Source organism: Panthera uncia, chromosome F2 (assembly GCF_023721935.1).
Source record: "Panthera uncia isolate 11264 chromosome F2, Puncia_PCG_1.0, whole genome shotgun sequence".
Classification (NCBI taxonomy): Eukaryota; Metazoa; Chordata; class Mammalia; order Carnivora; family Felidae; genus Panthera; species Panthera uncia.
In genome coordinates, this window is record NC_064812.1 from 76,247,795 (window position 1) to 76,264,753 (window position 16,959).

The following is a 16,959-nucleotide window of genomic DNA, read 5'->3' on the forward strand; positions in this document are numbered from 1 at the left end:
TCACCATTCTCTGGACATTTCGGTGCCTCCTTGGGCTTCCTGATTTGCAACATTTACTTTCTGTCCTGATGGCCAAGAAAGGAATGTGGGCTCTGATCTGTGACCATCTCCTTTGAAAACCTAAGTGTGGTTATCTGTAAAACACACACAATCTGTGGAAGGTGCTAGAGTTTTAGCAATCTCTGTTATCAAGTATTTACAGTTAATTTGTAACCAGTTTTTTCTCTTATTTAGCATTTTCTGTTCACTGTTTATTCTTAATTGCCCGCATTTGTTAATCTGGGACAGAGAGGGAAAGCTAGACTTTAAAAGTCTGGAAACTGGTGAAGTTCTCATAGTCAAGCTCACAGATTAAAATTCCAGGGACAGGGGCGCCGGGGTGGCTCAGTCGGTTAAGTGTCTGACTTCGGCTCGGGTTATGATCTCATGGTTTGTGAGTTCGAGCCCCACGTTGGGCTCTATGCTGACAGCTCAGAGCCTGGAGCCTGCTTCGGATTCTGTGTCTCTGGCCCTCTCTCTCTTCCTCCCCCACTCACGCTCTGTCTGTCTCTATCTCAAAAATAAATAAACATTAAAAAAAAAGAATTTAAAAAATTCCAGGGATGGAACGTTCCTGTACACTTAGAAAAATAATGTAACTGGGGCGCCTGGGTGGCGCAGTCGGTTAAGCGTCCGACTTCAGCCAGGTCACGATCTCGCGGTCCGTGAGTTCGAGCCCCGCGTCAGGCTCTGGGCTGATGGCTCGGAGCCTGGAGCCTGTTTCCGATTCTGTGTCTCCCTCTCTCTCTGCCCCTCCCCCGTTCATGCTCTGTCTCTCTCTGTCCCAAAAATAAATAAAAAACGTTGAAAAAAAAAATTAAAAAAAAAAAAAAAAAAAAATAAAAAAAAAAAAATTAAAAAAAAAAAAACCAAAAAAAAAAACCAAAAAAAAAAAAGAAAAATAATGTAACTGGGGAGGAAAATCTTTGATCTCCTGTGCACAAGGTGATGGAAGACAATGAGGGCTACAGAGACTACTGGAAGTCTTTGGTTGGCCACTTGTGGCTCATTAATCCCTCCTAGAGTTTAGCAGAATCTTTCTCAAACTGGTGCACAAATTAAGAGCAGTAGAGTTGAGAATAGGTAACAATTTGTGTTTATTTCATTAACTCCCCGTACATAGGGCCAAGGAAATAAGAGAATTTTGTGGATGGTTGGTATTACGTTCTCATTTTCAAGATGGTGCAAGGTATGAAAATTAGCATGTCAAGATGGTAGCTAGATTTATCATGCTGAATACCTCATCATGTATATACATGTTGAATCACTGTGTCATGCACCTGAAACTATATATTGTATGTCAACTACAGGTCGATAAAAATATCAGCATGTTAGCACTACATTAGACGAGAAGCTGTTTACTTCCAATAATTCTAAGGAGAAAACGTAACACTCCCTTGTCAAAGCTCACTTTTTCTCCTACAGCTTTTACATTTCTGGTTGTAAAGATTTTTTTTTTTAAGATTTTTAAAAACGTAGTTTATTTATTTTGAGAGAGTTCGAGCAGTGGGGGAGGCAGCGAGAGGAGGAGAGAGAGAATCCCAAGCAGTCTCCCTGCTGTCAGTGCAGAGCCCCAGGCGGGGCTTGACCCCACGAACCGTGGGGTCATGACCTGAGCCGAAACCAAGAGTCAGGCATTTAACTGACTGAGCCACCCACAAACCTCTTTTTTGTATGAGCGTGTGATTTCTATAGGCGCAATACATCTGAAATGCAGTGTATCTCCCTGCGGGTTGTAGTTAGTTACATGTTCATGGGCACTTTCATCTATCTGAACACACCTGTGGCTCCTGGAGCCTACTTTCTGCCTTCTGTCTTCCATGGGCATGAAGCTTTCCACCTGGCAACTCTGGTCTCAAAGCAAGAGGCTTTTCTGGGGGTAGGATTGGTCCTCTATTTTAAAAACAAAACAATCCTACATGGCGCATTGGTTTAATATCAGGAATGGGTTGGGGAGGAAAGCATAGTACCAAGAAAATGGGAAGATGGGAAATTAGGGCCGGAATGTGCAACGAACAATGTCACCTCTACCCTGCTCTATGAAAAAGTAGAGTAACAATTCCATCATCGGTTTGGACAAGAATTAGCTGTGAGGATGAATGAGCTCGGTTCAAGGAGCAAATATCCACGCCTCTTTTATGTATTTCTTTCCCGTGTTCAATTGTTTTTACCCAAATATTTTATATGCAACTATTTCAAAGTGTTGGTTCAATTAGAATCATCCCTTTGGTTAGGAAATAAATGTGTGTGCCAAAAGAAAAAAAAGGCAAAAAAAGAAACAAGAAAAAAACCTCTTACCTCTTATGGATCCTTCCAGGTCCTTCAAGGTTCAGTCCATTCATTAATGTAATTAAAAGCAGTTCACGTAAAGGGGATGGGGAGTAAACTGCCTGCCGTTAGCTTACTGTTTCCCTTGATACTAAGGTTTGTGGAAGACTTTGTCCCAGGGTTTGTCTTGAGCTCCGGACTCACAATGTTCATGGTCTTCTCCAGCTGATGTGACCATCGGTTCAACTGTGGTCATGCGTTGAGCTGTGTGTGTATGTGCGCAGGTGCGTGCACCCGTGTGCATATGCATTTGTATACCTATGTGTGTGTATTGGGTGTGCAGGTATGTGTGTGTGCATGCATATCATTGGAGAGGGTTAAAACTGTCCGAGGCTGCCTTTCCATAAGCCAGGAACACTTCAAATTGTGGCATCTCCTGGGGGATGTTGCTGATTGCCTGTAGGGGTGCCCACGGGCTCAAATCTGTGGGAGGCTGTGTTTGCCTGTAGTTGTGGGCTTGGGCTCTCGAGCTGGACTGCCTGGAATCAAATACCTGCTGCACAACTGTCTTGGGGTATGACCTTGGGGAAATGGTTTAAGTGGGCATATTATAGTTCCTACCCAACAGGGTTACTGTGCGGACTAGTTGAATGCATCAATTAATAATTATAAAGTACTTGGAACACGTGCAGCACATAGTAAGTGCTCGAAAATAGAAGCCGACAGTATGATTTTATTACTGAGAAATATCAGGGAGTTGATATGGGCAGCCAGCCACTAAGAGCTAGAGCTGAAACCGAGCAATGGTAATAGGGAAATGTCGTATATTCTGCTGGACAGGCGCCATCACGAGATGAGACCAGGTAATAGAAAATGCCAATGTTGATGGAACTTCCCTAAGGGCAAAGGAAAAAAGGAGGAAGAAGGGACGATGGCTTTTTTTTTTTTTTTTAAACGAGATGAAGCTGTGGTACGCTGAAGAACTTGCCTTCTCTCCCGAGGATGGAGTTGGTTACTTAAGGCTGTTTTATTTCAAGCGTCAGCTAGTGTAAATGAAACAGGGAACTGACTATAAGGGTATGGGTGTGACTTACGAAACCCAAGGGCAGGAGCCCAGCGGGCCTCAGGAAAGACTAGAATGGGGAATATGGGGGCGCCTGGGTGGCGCCCTCGTTAAGCGTCCGACTTCAGCCAGGTCACGATCTCGAGGTCCGTGAGTTCGAGCCCCGCGTCGGGCTCTGGGCTGACGGCTGGGAGCCTGGAGCCTGTTTCCGATTCTGTGTCTCCCTCTCTCTGCCCCTCCCCCGTTCATGCTCTGTCTCTCTCTGTCCCAAAAATAAATAAAAAACGTTGAAAAAAAATTAAAAAAAAAAAAGAAGAATGGGGAATATGAAAAGCTGTCTGTCTCTTGCCTGCTTCTCGGCTTTTATTCCGGATGCTCACTCTGCAGAAGGATTTTCTCTACTTCTCAGTTGCGTTGATGGATGGGACGGCCCACCAGCTTCCAAGTCCATGTGTCACTCTTATGCCGGACGGTGCTCTCGCTGTCTTACCCTCAGGCTCAGGCACTCAGGCCAAGGGAGTTGGAGTCACGTGATATCAACATGGCGGTGAGGAAGCAACGTCAGTTCTTGGACGTGTGCTGGGCAGAGGCGTCAGGCTATCCACCTCCAGGGGGCATCCTTCCCATGGTTCACGGTGGCTGCCTGAATGGTAATACCTCGTCCGTGTTTGGAGTCAGTACGTATTGAATGGATATACCACAACTATTAACCATATGAAATATATCACGTCCACATTTTGAGGTGATACCATTTGATTAAGCAAGACAATTCTGTGGAAGATCAACTTTATTGTCGTCCTGTTATGTCTTTGCCTTTTCATCACTTTCCTAGATATTTAAAGTAGCAGATAGGCTTTTCAGCTAATGCCTGACACTGGACTCCTGTGAGTGTGTCCACCTTACCTGTGACATGAGGTGCAGGGAATTTAGGCACTCAGTCCTTGCCCAGGTGCCTTGCTGTGTCTTAGCATTTACAGTTTCCTCTCCGTCCAACCTGACATTACAGTTTTCTCAGCTTATTGCCTCTCGGGGACTTCCGTATCAATTGAATGAGATTTCTAGCGTCATGGCTCCATAAATCATGATCACTATGGTAACAGGAGCACTATTTTTTTCTGGGCGATTGCTGCTTCTCTAAGCGGACAAGATCGTGTATGATCCTCCACAATTTTGGAATATGTATTAAAAGGAAAAAGCAAGATACTTTAAAACCATATTTTTATCACCTCCTGTTCAGGCGGGGATCACACGATGCAGACAGGTGGTCTGCTTGAGTACATTATGAGAACATCTGGATTCCTTCCCCGCATCTAGCACGTCTCTTACTAAGTGTGCTAAGAATATATGCGTTGCAATTATAAAAATTTAATGCTCAGATTGAACATTTTATTTTCTTTCTCGGATAATAGAAGACAAATTTAGTAGCGTTTAAAGATTGCCAGTGGATCTACAAGGATTTCGCCATTTTGTCCGTTCAATGAGACAGGACCCAGCAGCAAAGAGGTGGTCTGACTATGTTTCTTTTTTTGTTTTCTTTTATTAAAAAAATGTTTTTTTACATTTATTTATTTTTGAGAGACAGAGACAGAGCACAAGTGGGGGAGGGGCAGAGATAGAAGGAGACACAGAATCCGAAGCAGGCTCCAGGCTCTGAGCTGTCAGCACAGAGCCCGACGCGGGGCTTGAACTCACGGACCGCGGGATCATGACCTGAGCCGAAGTCCGACGCTTAACCGACTGAGCCCCCCAGGCGCCCCAGACTACATTTCTTTTTGATATTCCCTTGTGTTACTGTCCCTGTCACACCATGACCAGCACAGTGAGTGGTGAACAATAAGCATTTAATGTATTTGGTGATTAATTATTAGCTAGCTTCTGTCAGTACCTATTATTATATTGCCTGTTAATCTCCACCCTCTTCCTCCTCCTTGGTGGTCCACTGAGGATTCATCCAGATGAAGAAGCAATAAGATCAGAAATTGAAGCAGCAAAAGTAGAAACAGGATGTGAAGTTGGAAGGAAAGAGGCACAACTTCTACGCAGCTGGGATACCATGTGTTTCTATGTCCGTGCACTGAGGATTTAGTCACTAAGCCTCTAAGGGCCTTTCCAAATCTCACTTCCAGGAGTCTTAAAAAAAATTTTTTTTTAAATGTTTTTATTTATTTTTGAGACAGAGAGAGACAGAGCATGAGCAGGGGAGGAGCAGAGAGAGAGGGAGACACAGAATCAGAAGCAGGCTCCAGGCTCTGAGCTGTCGGCACAGAGCCCGATGAGGGGCTCGAACTCGCGGACTGTCAGATCATGACTTGAGCTGAAGTCGGACGCCCAGCCAACTGAGCCACCCACGAGCCCCTCCAGGATTCCTTTTAAAACCTTTCTGCCAATAGCAAATCCAGAGAATATTAGATATGCTTGTGCTCACAATTAGCTATTTCTGTGGGCCTATCAGCTGCTTTCCTGCCTCTATTCTGTGTCTGGAATGTTGTTTTTCTTTCTCTTTCTCCTCCCCTTTTGATTTGTATTGTCTTATGCCTCCTTGGAGGTTGTCTTAAGTCCTTTCTGGGACAAGGCAAGGAATCATTTAAAAATTCTATTCAAGCAATCACAGATGAGTGATCACCTAATCTGTCTGTACTTGAACATCCTCTTACTCCTTCTGTTTCTGAAGCTAATTTTATTTGGATAATCACACGGTATTGCTGCTATGGATATTTATAGCCCTGAAGGAGACAGGCGTGGTTTTGTGAATGCTCTTTCCAAGTCTTTTGGAGGAAAAAAAAAGATATTTTATTTAAGAAAAAACTCACTTTGGGGCCCCTGGGTGGCTCAGTCAGTTAGGCGTCCAACTCTTGCTTTGGGCTCAGGTCATGATCTCATAGTTTTGTGAGTCCGAGCCCTGCAATGGGCTCTGTGCTGGTAGCACGGAGCCTGCCTGGGATTTTCTATCTCTCCCTCCCTCTCTGTAACCCCCCCCACTCCTGCTCTCTCTCTCAAAATAAATAAATAAATAAACTTAAAAAAAGAAAAAGAAAAAGAAAAAGCTCACCTCATTAAGACTACTTCTTTGAAGTACATTATTTTAAAATACCTTACTCTAAACATACAATTTCTTCAGCTTCATCAATGTATAGAAACTGCTGGACATTCCCTGTCCCTGTTTATTTTTTATTTGTAAGTATTAAAATTTTTGTTTGCAAAGCAGTTGCCAGAGTAAATAGAACGCCGTGAGCTCTCGAGCTTGAACACATGTGATGGTCTAAGTGTTTTTGTGAATGATCTTCTTTCCCCCCATGAGCCTTTTAAATTGCAAACTTCAAGTAACATGGATCCGGAGCGTCAGCCAATGTAACTGAGGGGCTCTCACATTTTAACTGCAGTTAGCTTCACTGGGGGAAAAGCATGTTCTGGAAGAAGACGTTAACTGGGCAGTTAGCAGCTGTTCAGGAGTGAAAACAAATTGTCATCCACAGCCAAATGGTTTTGGCTGTGAGCTACCTCCTTGACCTTAATTCCATAAGCCAAAAATGTGTGAACAATGCCCTTGACGTGGGAGAAGGAGGAGCCAGCTAAGGGAGTGGGGAGAAGGATGGGGCACCGATGAACTTGAGAGCCTGGCTCCACACACTTGATCAAGTAAACCGGACGTTGGAAAACACTTCCTCAGAAGGAGTGGTTCTGTAAGTTACTGTCACACGTTGGAAAAATAAAATAATACCTCCTCCTTTGGAAGGAAAGAACACCTCCTGGAGATTTTTACCCAAGGCGAGGGTCTCTGACGAGAGCCGTGGCGAGCCCCAGGAGATGTCAACCACAAAGCCGGAGGGCCGTGGGGTGTTGGCTTGCAGGGACAGGACCAGGGTGCGGTGAGGAAGGCGCAGCCTTCCGGGTTCAGTCCAGGTTCAGTTCTGTATTTCAGCTCCTCCTCAGGAAGCTGGGCAGGAAGGAGGATAGACTTCACACCTGCTGGAGTCCTCAGAGACTTCCTTCTGATATGACTACCACCGCATGAGGACTGGGATAGAGATGCCCCCCCTCGTGGACTCCTGGGAGTTGGTTTTCCCATGTTATCATGCAGAGTGTACCCAGGAGGTCCGCCTTTCCCAGGGATTTCCTGAGGTTTCTTATCTCCATAGACAGCCACTTCCCGCCCACCATAGAGCCAGGGTGCCTTCCTTCTCACAAAATAGTCCCTGTAGGATTCACCTACCTCCTCCGTAAACATTTATTAAAACGATCCCTTCCACCTGCCTGCCACTGAGTTAGATACAGTATGGAAAGAGAGAGATTCAAGGTATGATCACATTTCTCACCTGGGCCAACTCACTTCCGTCTCAAAGTAACCTTGGAAAGTTACTATTAACATCATCATCCTGGACAGAGGACGACATTGAGATTCAGAGAGTTCAAGTCACACAGTCAGATAGCTGTAGTGCCAGGCAAGACTGAAATGGTGCTATGTTCTCTCAAGTCATTTCGTATCAAAAATCCCATGCTTTCGATGTTTACAAACTCGTTGGGAAGAAAAGACGAACACACACAAATCCAACTTACGATTTCCAAACAACGTAGTAAGAGCAGTGATACAAGCATGCTCAGAAAGCATCAAAGAGGGATGCTCTTGGTGGACAGCATGGAAGATTTTCTGGAGGAAAGGACCCTGGAGCTGAGTATTAAGGAGAAGGGGGTCAGCTAAGTGAAGTAGAGGGTGGGCAGAAGAGAGGTGAAAATATTTTTTAATTCAACTAGTCATTTGTATGTCTACTTTTCATTGCTGTTTTGACCTTCGAGAAATGTTATCATTTCTTTTCTCATCTTCTAAGCTTTGTTTAAGAAAACATCAACTACTCTATGCCAAGGCTACCAAAGAGTTATTTGAGGGTTTCTTCTTAACCTGGACAAACTATTTAAATGTTGAAACGTGTCTGAACTTTACAGAAAGGAAAATATTCTGATGCGGAGAGGAAGAGAAAAATCCAAGGTGTGAAGTCATTTGTCCTTGCAGTTTCTTGGCCCAGAATGCTCCTTGTCAGATAATCTGCCTGATTGACTCTCATTTCTTTCAGATCTCATCTCAGATGTTACATTATTGGAGAAGTCTTCCCTGAAAACACTATTTAAATGCACTTCGTAGGGGCGCCTGGGTGGCTCAGTCAGTTAAGTGGTGGTATTCAGCTCAGGTCATGATCTCATCATGGTTTGTGAGTTCAAGCCCCACGTCAGGCTCTGTGCTCACAGCTCTGAGCCTGGAGTCTGCTTCGGATTCTGTGCGCCTCACCCTTGCTCTCACTCTCTGTCTCTCTCTCAAAAATAAATAAACATTAAAAAAATTTTAAATGCAGTTCTTAGATATTTCATAGTCTTTATAATATTGCAAGTGATATCTCAGGGTCTGTACTGTTTTCTATGTGCTTTGCTCATGTAGACAAGTGCTATTGATTTTGTAAGTTAATACTATAATTGTAAAATTCTATGCACTCTCATATTATGTCTAATAGTTTGGTGACTGTTTCAGATTTATATTAACCTATAAGAACAATCAACAGCAAAATAGCAGTTGTCTTTTCCCTTCCCATTGTTTAATATATTTACTTTTACTTTAGTATTGCTTTAGCCAGAGCCCCTAGTATTGTATTAAAATGTAGTTTATAGTTGGGATTCTTGTCTTTTCTTCATAATAAATACTGCATTTAAATGTTTTTCATTAAATGTAGACTTTGACATAAAGTCTAAGACATGTTGAGGCAGCTTGCAAAGAGTTTTTAAATTACAAAGAGATATTAAATTTTAAAACAAAAACTTTGTTTGCATGCACTCTGATAATCATATTTCTCCTCTAATGTGGCTAAACAAATTGATAGGTACTCTAATTTTAAACCATCTTTGCATTTCTGGGATAAATACTAATTGATCTCAGTTTAGTTTTGTAATGCATTGTTGGATTCAGTCAACTATTCTATTGAAAATGTTTATGCCTGAGAAATTTAACAGAAGACCATAGGGGAGAGGAAGGAAAAAAAAAAAGTTAGAGAGGGAGGGAGCCAAACCATAAGAGACTCTAAAAAACTGGGAATAAATTGAGGGTTGATGGGGGGTGGGGGGCAGGGGAGGGTGGGTGATGGGTATTGAGGAGGGCACCTGTTGGGATGAGCACTGGGTGTCGTATGGAAACCAGTTTGACAATAAATTTCATATTAAAAATTTTTAAATAAAATAAAATGTTTATGCCTACGTTACAAAATAAAACGGACCATCTGAGCCTAGAGAATTTGGGGAGGAACATTTTTAATCACCATTTCAAATTCTTTAACGATTGTTAATTTGTATTTTCTTCAGCCTATTTTGGCATTTTATATTTTTCAGAAATACACGAATTTCATTTATGTGTTACCATATTTTTCTTTTAAAATCTCTCTTGTGACTGTATATTTTTCTTTTTTATTATGAAGTTTGGTATTTCATTTTCTTCTTGATTGATATTACTACAGATATATCTGTTTTACTGATCTATTCAAAGCTTCTGGTTTTGTGTATTTCCTCTGTCTCTAGCTGCCCACCCCCCACCCTCTCCTCCCAAAACTTTTAGGTAGTCAGGGGTAGGTTCATGTGCAAGTTACAGGAGAACTCAAAATATCAGTGGCTTAAGATAAAGTGTTTCTTATTCCTTAAATTGAGGAAGTCTGCAGGTAGTTCAGGTCTGTTATTTACTCTGAGTGTCAAGGATCAAACTGTCATATCCTGCTGCCCCACCTGGCATGATTTCCAGCTTGATCCAAGATGACTACTGAGATTCTAGTTATTAAGATTATATTTCTGGGGGCACCTGGGTGGGTCAGTCAGTTAAGTAAGTGTCCAACTCTCAGTTTTGGCCCAGGTCATGATCTCACAGTTGTGAGTTTAAGCCCTGCATCAGGCTCCATGCTGGGTGTCAGCTTACTTGATTCTCCCTCTCTCCATCTCCCTCTCCCTCTGCCCATCTTTCTCTCTCAAAAAAGAAAAATAAAACAAGAAGAATACCATATTTCTTCCAGCAAGAAGGAGGAATATCTTTTAAGGACACATTCCAGGAGCTGCACATACAATTTTACTTACATCCCATTGAGCAGAATTTGCGCAGAAACACTCTTAGCTGAAGACAGAATGAGAAATGAGTCTCTATCGTGGACAGTTTTGTGCACAGATCAAGATTAGGTAGACAATTGACAGGGCCCGATGCAAAAGGAAATGTGGGGCCCCTTGTTATAAAAGTATTAAGAATTTCAAGATGGCAACAGCAAAGCATTAGAGTAATCTTGGGACGCTCTGAGCACTGCATCGTGGGTTACTGCCCATGAAACTGATTCTGACCCGGGATTCTCTAAAAATTGGGGTTCTCTAATGAAGAGGAGGAGGAAAACATACACTGAGGGACAACTCAAAGTCTATGCCTCATTATTTACTTTTTGAGACTCATACACAAGAAGAAGACCTATCCAACTAGTCAGATAATACTGACTTTCTTCCCCAAGGTCTTTTATTTAAACTGCAGTTGGTTAAGATACCGTGTAATATAAGTTTCAGGTGTCGAATTCAGTGATTCCTCACTTACATACAATATCCAAAGCTCATCACAACAAGTGTACTCCTTAACCCACTCCCCAACCCACATCCCCTCCAGTAACCCTCAGTTTGTTCTTCATAGTTAAGAGTCTGTTTTCTGGGTTGTCACTTTCTTTTTTCCCCTATGTTCATCTGTTTTATTTCTTAAATTCCATATATGAGTGAAATCATATGGTACTTGTCTTTCTCTGGCTGACTTATTTACTCTCTAGCTGCATCCATGTCACTGCAAATGGCAAGATTTCATTCTTTTTTGTGGCTGATTAATATACCATCATATATATATATATATGTAGATACATATATATATACACAGACATACGTATATGTATATACATACACACATTTGTATGTATGTATATGCTACATCTTTATTTTTCTTCAGTGGAGGCTCTTTCTTTTAATGTTTATTTATTAATTTTTGAGAAAGAGAAAAAGAGCACAAGCAGGGGAGGGGCGAGAGAGAGGAGGACACAGAATCTACCAAGCTGTCCGTACAGAGCCCGACACAGGGCTCCAACCCACCAACCATGAGCTCATGACTGGAGCGGAAGTCAGACGCTCAACCAACAGACCCACGCAAGCGCCCCTACATCTTCTTTGTCCATGCGTTAGTCGATGACTATTTGGACTCTTTCCATAATTTGGCTCTTGTTGATCATGCGGCTGTACACATCAGGATGCGTGTATCCCTTCAAATCAGTGCTTTTGTATCCTCTGGGTAAATACCTCATAGTTTAATGGCTGCATCATAGGATCGTTCTGTTATTAACTTTTTGAGTAACCTCCGTACCGTTTTCCTGAGTGGCTGCACAAGTTCGCATTCTGACCGACAGCATAAGAGGGTCCCACTTTCTCTGCACATGATATAGGTTTTATCCCCACTTTACTAACCGGGAAACAGAGAGAGTCAATAAGTTGCTTGATGTAACACAGCTACTAGGCGGTAGAGGGAAAATTTGAAGCCGGGCATGATTCCAAAGATCATGCTTTTCATTAGTGCATTCCATTACTTCCCAGCCTTCTCCATATCAAACTTTCAAGTCATATTGATAATATAAAGGCAGCTCGATCTGCTGGATAGGGTATTGTAACAATGAAAATTCTGTCCTCTAAATTTATGGTTACGTCATGTCATTAAAGGGTATGCAATTGGTAGTGACACAACTCTGGGTAGCAAAGAGGGGGAGCCATTGACAGCTGGTTTGGTGGATTTAGGAATATGAAGATCTCTCTGTCTCTCTCTAGTTTCTGTCTCTCTCTCTCTCACACACACACACACACACACCCACACACACACACACCCACACCACCCCTTGGTGAGATATGATTACTTCTTGGGTGAACTAAAGAGAAAATGAGCAGTAATGATCTTTCTTTGAGGAACAGGAAACGACCGAGAAGAATAGGGGCTGAGGGAAAAACGGTCCTAACCAGAAATATACAAAAGGTCAGAGGGGCAGATTGTTTTCCTTCAGAAATGAGAAGTCGAATTCCCAAAGGAGGGAATGAGAGCATGGACCTCAGGGATTTGTTAGAAGATGGGGTTAAAGAGGAAGAAGTTCAGGGAAACTGAGAAGGGAAAGAGGTCCCAAGGATAGAAATTCTCACAGAGGCCACCCTCTTTTTGGAGGCCCCAGTCCGAAAAGCTTCACTTTCCCGTATAAGGAACTCCTGAAGATGAATGGGTTCAAGTCTCTATTTCTCCTACCCCTTGCTAAGAGCTGCCTCCATAAGCAATTTTGTATACTTTATGTGGTTCTTCATTTGAATGAGATTAGTAACACAGGGCAGTTCAAGAAGGGTCAGATTTCACCAACCCCCTAGTACCCAGTGACTCTAGTAGAGATGGACAGAATGTGTTATACCCACATATAAACTTAATTTCTTTAATTCAGATCTTAAACTATGTATCATTTATACCTTAGTTTCATCACTTAATATTAATTTATTATTTCTTGTGTCAGAAAGCATTCTTTGAAAACATTATTTCTGTTGTTGCAAAACATCCATCTTAGGGATGCATCATAACTAATTAAACCATTCACTTCTTGGATATTTGGGCCAATCAGGTCCTGCTTTTTCTGGTTATAAATAATGCTGCAGTGAACATCCTTACACATATATCTTTGATCGTCATCTCTGATGACCTCCTTGTTTGCATTTCTAGATATCAGGTCACTAGGTCAAAGGAGATGCTTTTTTCAAGTCTCTTGAAACAATCTGAAAGCAGTCCTTCCCAAAGACCTCACCCCTTTATGCTTCCAGTGGCAAAGCATATGAGTACCGGTCACATAACACTTGCCAACATGCTGGCTGTGATATTTTTGGGGAAGAAAACATTTTCCCCAAATAGCCAGGACACATGAACTGATAGAACTTAGCCATCTGCCAAGAAGAAATTTGAGAAGTTTGGTCTAAACATGGATAAGCTGATTGCCCTTGTCACAGATGGGGCCCCTGCAAAAAAGGGGGAAAATTGTTGTCAATACCTGATTTTCATCAAGAAAGAAGAGTTGTGCAAGCCCAGACTCCATGCCTCTTTCAGAAAAAGGGTGCATGGTATGAAACAGTTGTGCTGAGTCCTCTGTGGTTTCATGGAGGTACAGATCAAGACCTCCAACTTTACTCATGCTCACGCCCTTAACTGGTACTTATTTATGGTGTATTTGGAAGAAGACGAAGTAGGGTGTGGACACCTAGTTTATTTTAATGACATGAGATTACTTGTTTAAATTTATTAAAGAAATAAAATAAAAGATTCAAAGCTAAATGACTCAGAACTAAAGGACTCCATTTTGGTAGGTCCCCCAGTGTCATTAGGATTAGTCTTTCTTGGGGCGCCTGGGTGGCTCAGTCGGTTAAGCGGCTGACTTCGGCTCGGGTCATGATCTCACGGTCCGTGAGTTCAAGCCCCGCGTCGGGCTCTGTGCTGACAGCTCAGAGCCTGGAGTCTGTTTCATATAATGTGTCTCCCTCTCTCTGACCCTCACCGGTTCATGCTCTGTCTCTCTCTGTCTCAAAAATGAATAAACGTTAAAAAAAAAAAAAACAACTATGTGCTTAATAAAAAAAAAGAGAAAAAAAAGAGAAAAAAAAGATTAGTCTTTCTTACTGATATGACAAATACTTAAACACATTGAAACTTAAACTTTAGGAAATGAACCAAGGCAGCAACTGACTTCTTCAAGGAAGTGAAGACATTTAGATAGAATATGAGTCCTAGAACCTCATTCTCCAGTACTCAGAGGAGTAACAAATTTTAGAATCATAAAGTCACATGGTAGAAATAGAGCGAGTGTTTCAGAAGAGATTCACAGATTATGATACCAAAGAACCTAAATATCCAGAATTGTTGTTGGAGTGCAAATTTCAGGATGTGCTCAAATTAATATACATCTCTTCTATTAGTTTTAAGAGGAAGTGATTGATATGTAAGTTAACTATGTCCAGTAAACGGTCACAGTATCCCTAAAATTCTGTATGCAAATATATAAATCTCAGAACTATCTGAAAATTTATGCTTATGTAATGAAATGCTTGGCCATGATTCTTTTTAATACAATATGTGAAAAGAAAGCTGAATATCATAAGTGATATAAGTCTGGAATTAGAACTGAGATGTTCTCTGATTTATAAACACAGCAGTTTTCAAAATAGTTCAGCCAGATAAAAATCTATATCCTCACTGAACTGATCAAAATAGGTCAATGACTAATAGTAGGCCTAAAGCTGTATATTTCTTTCTTAATTAATCCATAGGATTAATTTTTCCAAAACACTTTCATTACATGTTAATACATCTTAATGAGAAAATTTTGAACAGCTTAAATGCTTCACTTCCCATCACTGTACTATAGAATGTGACATGTATAGGTAATATACTATGATAGGCACACGTTTTGGAGCGTGACAAGTCTAGCTACAAATCATGGCCCCATCACCCCATACAGCTCTCTCCTAGGCCTTTAATGTCCAACATGACTTTGCTGGGCCTGACTTTCCAATCTCTCCTCCTACCGCATTCCTCCTCATTCACCAACGCTCCAGTCACACAGGCTCCTTGCTGTTCCTCAAACACCTCAAGCTTGTTCCCCTTTGCATCTTTCACTGTTACCTGTTGCCTGTTCCCTCGCTTGGAGTTCTCTTCCCTCATATCTTCACATCATTTGCTCTCTCATCATTCAGGTCTCTATTCAAATGTCACCTTCACAGAGAAACCTTCTCTGAGAACTCAATCAAAACAGCTCCCACATTGAAGCATGCATTATCACATTATGCTTTTTTTTCTTCACCATCTACAATCATAAATTCTATTTAATTTTTTGCCTACTTATTGATTGGCAATCTTCCCCACCGTAAGCTCCATGGAAGTAGGAACCCGACCTGTTTTGTGCCCTGCTGTATCTCCAGCAGCTAGAACAGCTTCTGACACAGAGTGGATGTTTAATAAGTAGTTTTGAATGAATGGGTGAATAAATGAATAAACAAACAAAAGGTAAGAAAGCTCTGTGTACAGGTTTTGGGGTCCACAAAGGAAGTGTGCCTAATGTACACTTGCAATTAAAATGGACGAATGATCGAAAGAGATTTCCTAGAGTCAGGTAAAATGTGAATTGAGTTTTGAAGGATAAGTAGGGAAGAGGGAAGAATCCTAGGTAAAGGACCCAGTAAGAGATGTAAAGAGCAGAGGGTAAGAGAGAACACAGCTTGAATGCTCAGGAAATGCAGGCAATCTGGGATGACTTCCAGAGGAGGGGAACAAGCGGAACAAGAGAAAAATGGCTTCTGTGTGGTACAAGAATGGAGTATAGTCTCTGATGTCGTATAGTGATTTGAACCCCATAGGTGCTAAAAATATCTTCTGTCCAAAGGCCCCCAAGTGTGATCAAAATAATCTAGACTTTCTTTCCGGTAGTTTTCAGTGATACAAGAAGTTAAAAACATTTGTTGGGGGAGTTCTCTTCCTCAAAATTCTCTATAGATGCCTTGTCCACCCCCTCCCATACCCACTCTCCAACTAAGATTTAACAGGCACCTGGGCCCACTACCCCTCAGAACATCCAAGAAGATCTATAATCATAAATCAGCTTCTGATAGGATTAGAGACAGATTCTGTAAGGTAAGTGCATCTCACGTAGCTGTGTTTAAGGTTATCCAATAATTAGTGTTGTTGCTCTACACGATCCAACTGACATTTTAAGTAGTAGACTTCCCCCCCCCCCCCCCCCCGCAACACCTTTCCACGATAAACTGATTGCAAAAGACACAGTTTCATACATGGATATTTTCACAGCTCCTACAGATGTCAGTTTAGGAGTCACATGTCCTCTGGATTCAGAGGGAGAAAGAGTACACGTTGCTTTGCAACAGGTAAAATGGTCCAAACAAAAAACCACATCCATACCCCAAGGAGTTTGCAATCCCAAAGCAAGTGTTCCATGCTATGGAACACTGCAGAACAATACCCATACCATACAGGCAGATGGAATGCTTTGTAAACCATCCCCCAAACCATTGCTGGTCTTTGAACACTTCCCCAGTTTAAACTACGAACACCATCTATCATCAGCCAACTCTGAAAAGCCAAATGAAACGTTTAAAAGCAGCCTTGAGTGAAGGTTATATTCCTAAAGGGTGCAGACCTGAAAAATAAAGCTCTCTGATGAGAAGCTAACCACTGCCTGCTCTCAGTGGTAACACGTTCTATATCCTTGTTATGAGAGACAAACACAATTCATGGACTTTTCCTGATAAGATGCTACTAACCAACACTTAAGTAAAGACCTTAGATAAATGTCTTTTAAGGTCAAATAGGCAGGAATTATTCACTTGACTTACGTTCATTAATCATTAAAACCCTAGTGCTGTTAGTGCTTGCCTTGCTGCTAACCTTTGGGAACAACAGATAGATATGTAACTAGACATTTAAACTAGAGTCAGAACAATGTTTGATTCCCAGCAAGTCACTTCATCTTTCTGAACTCTAC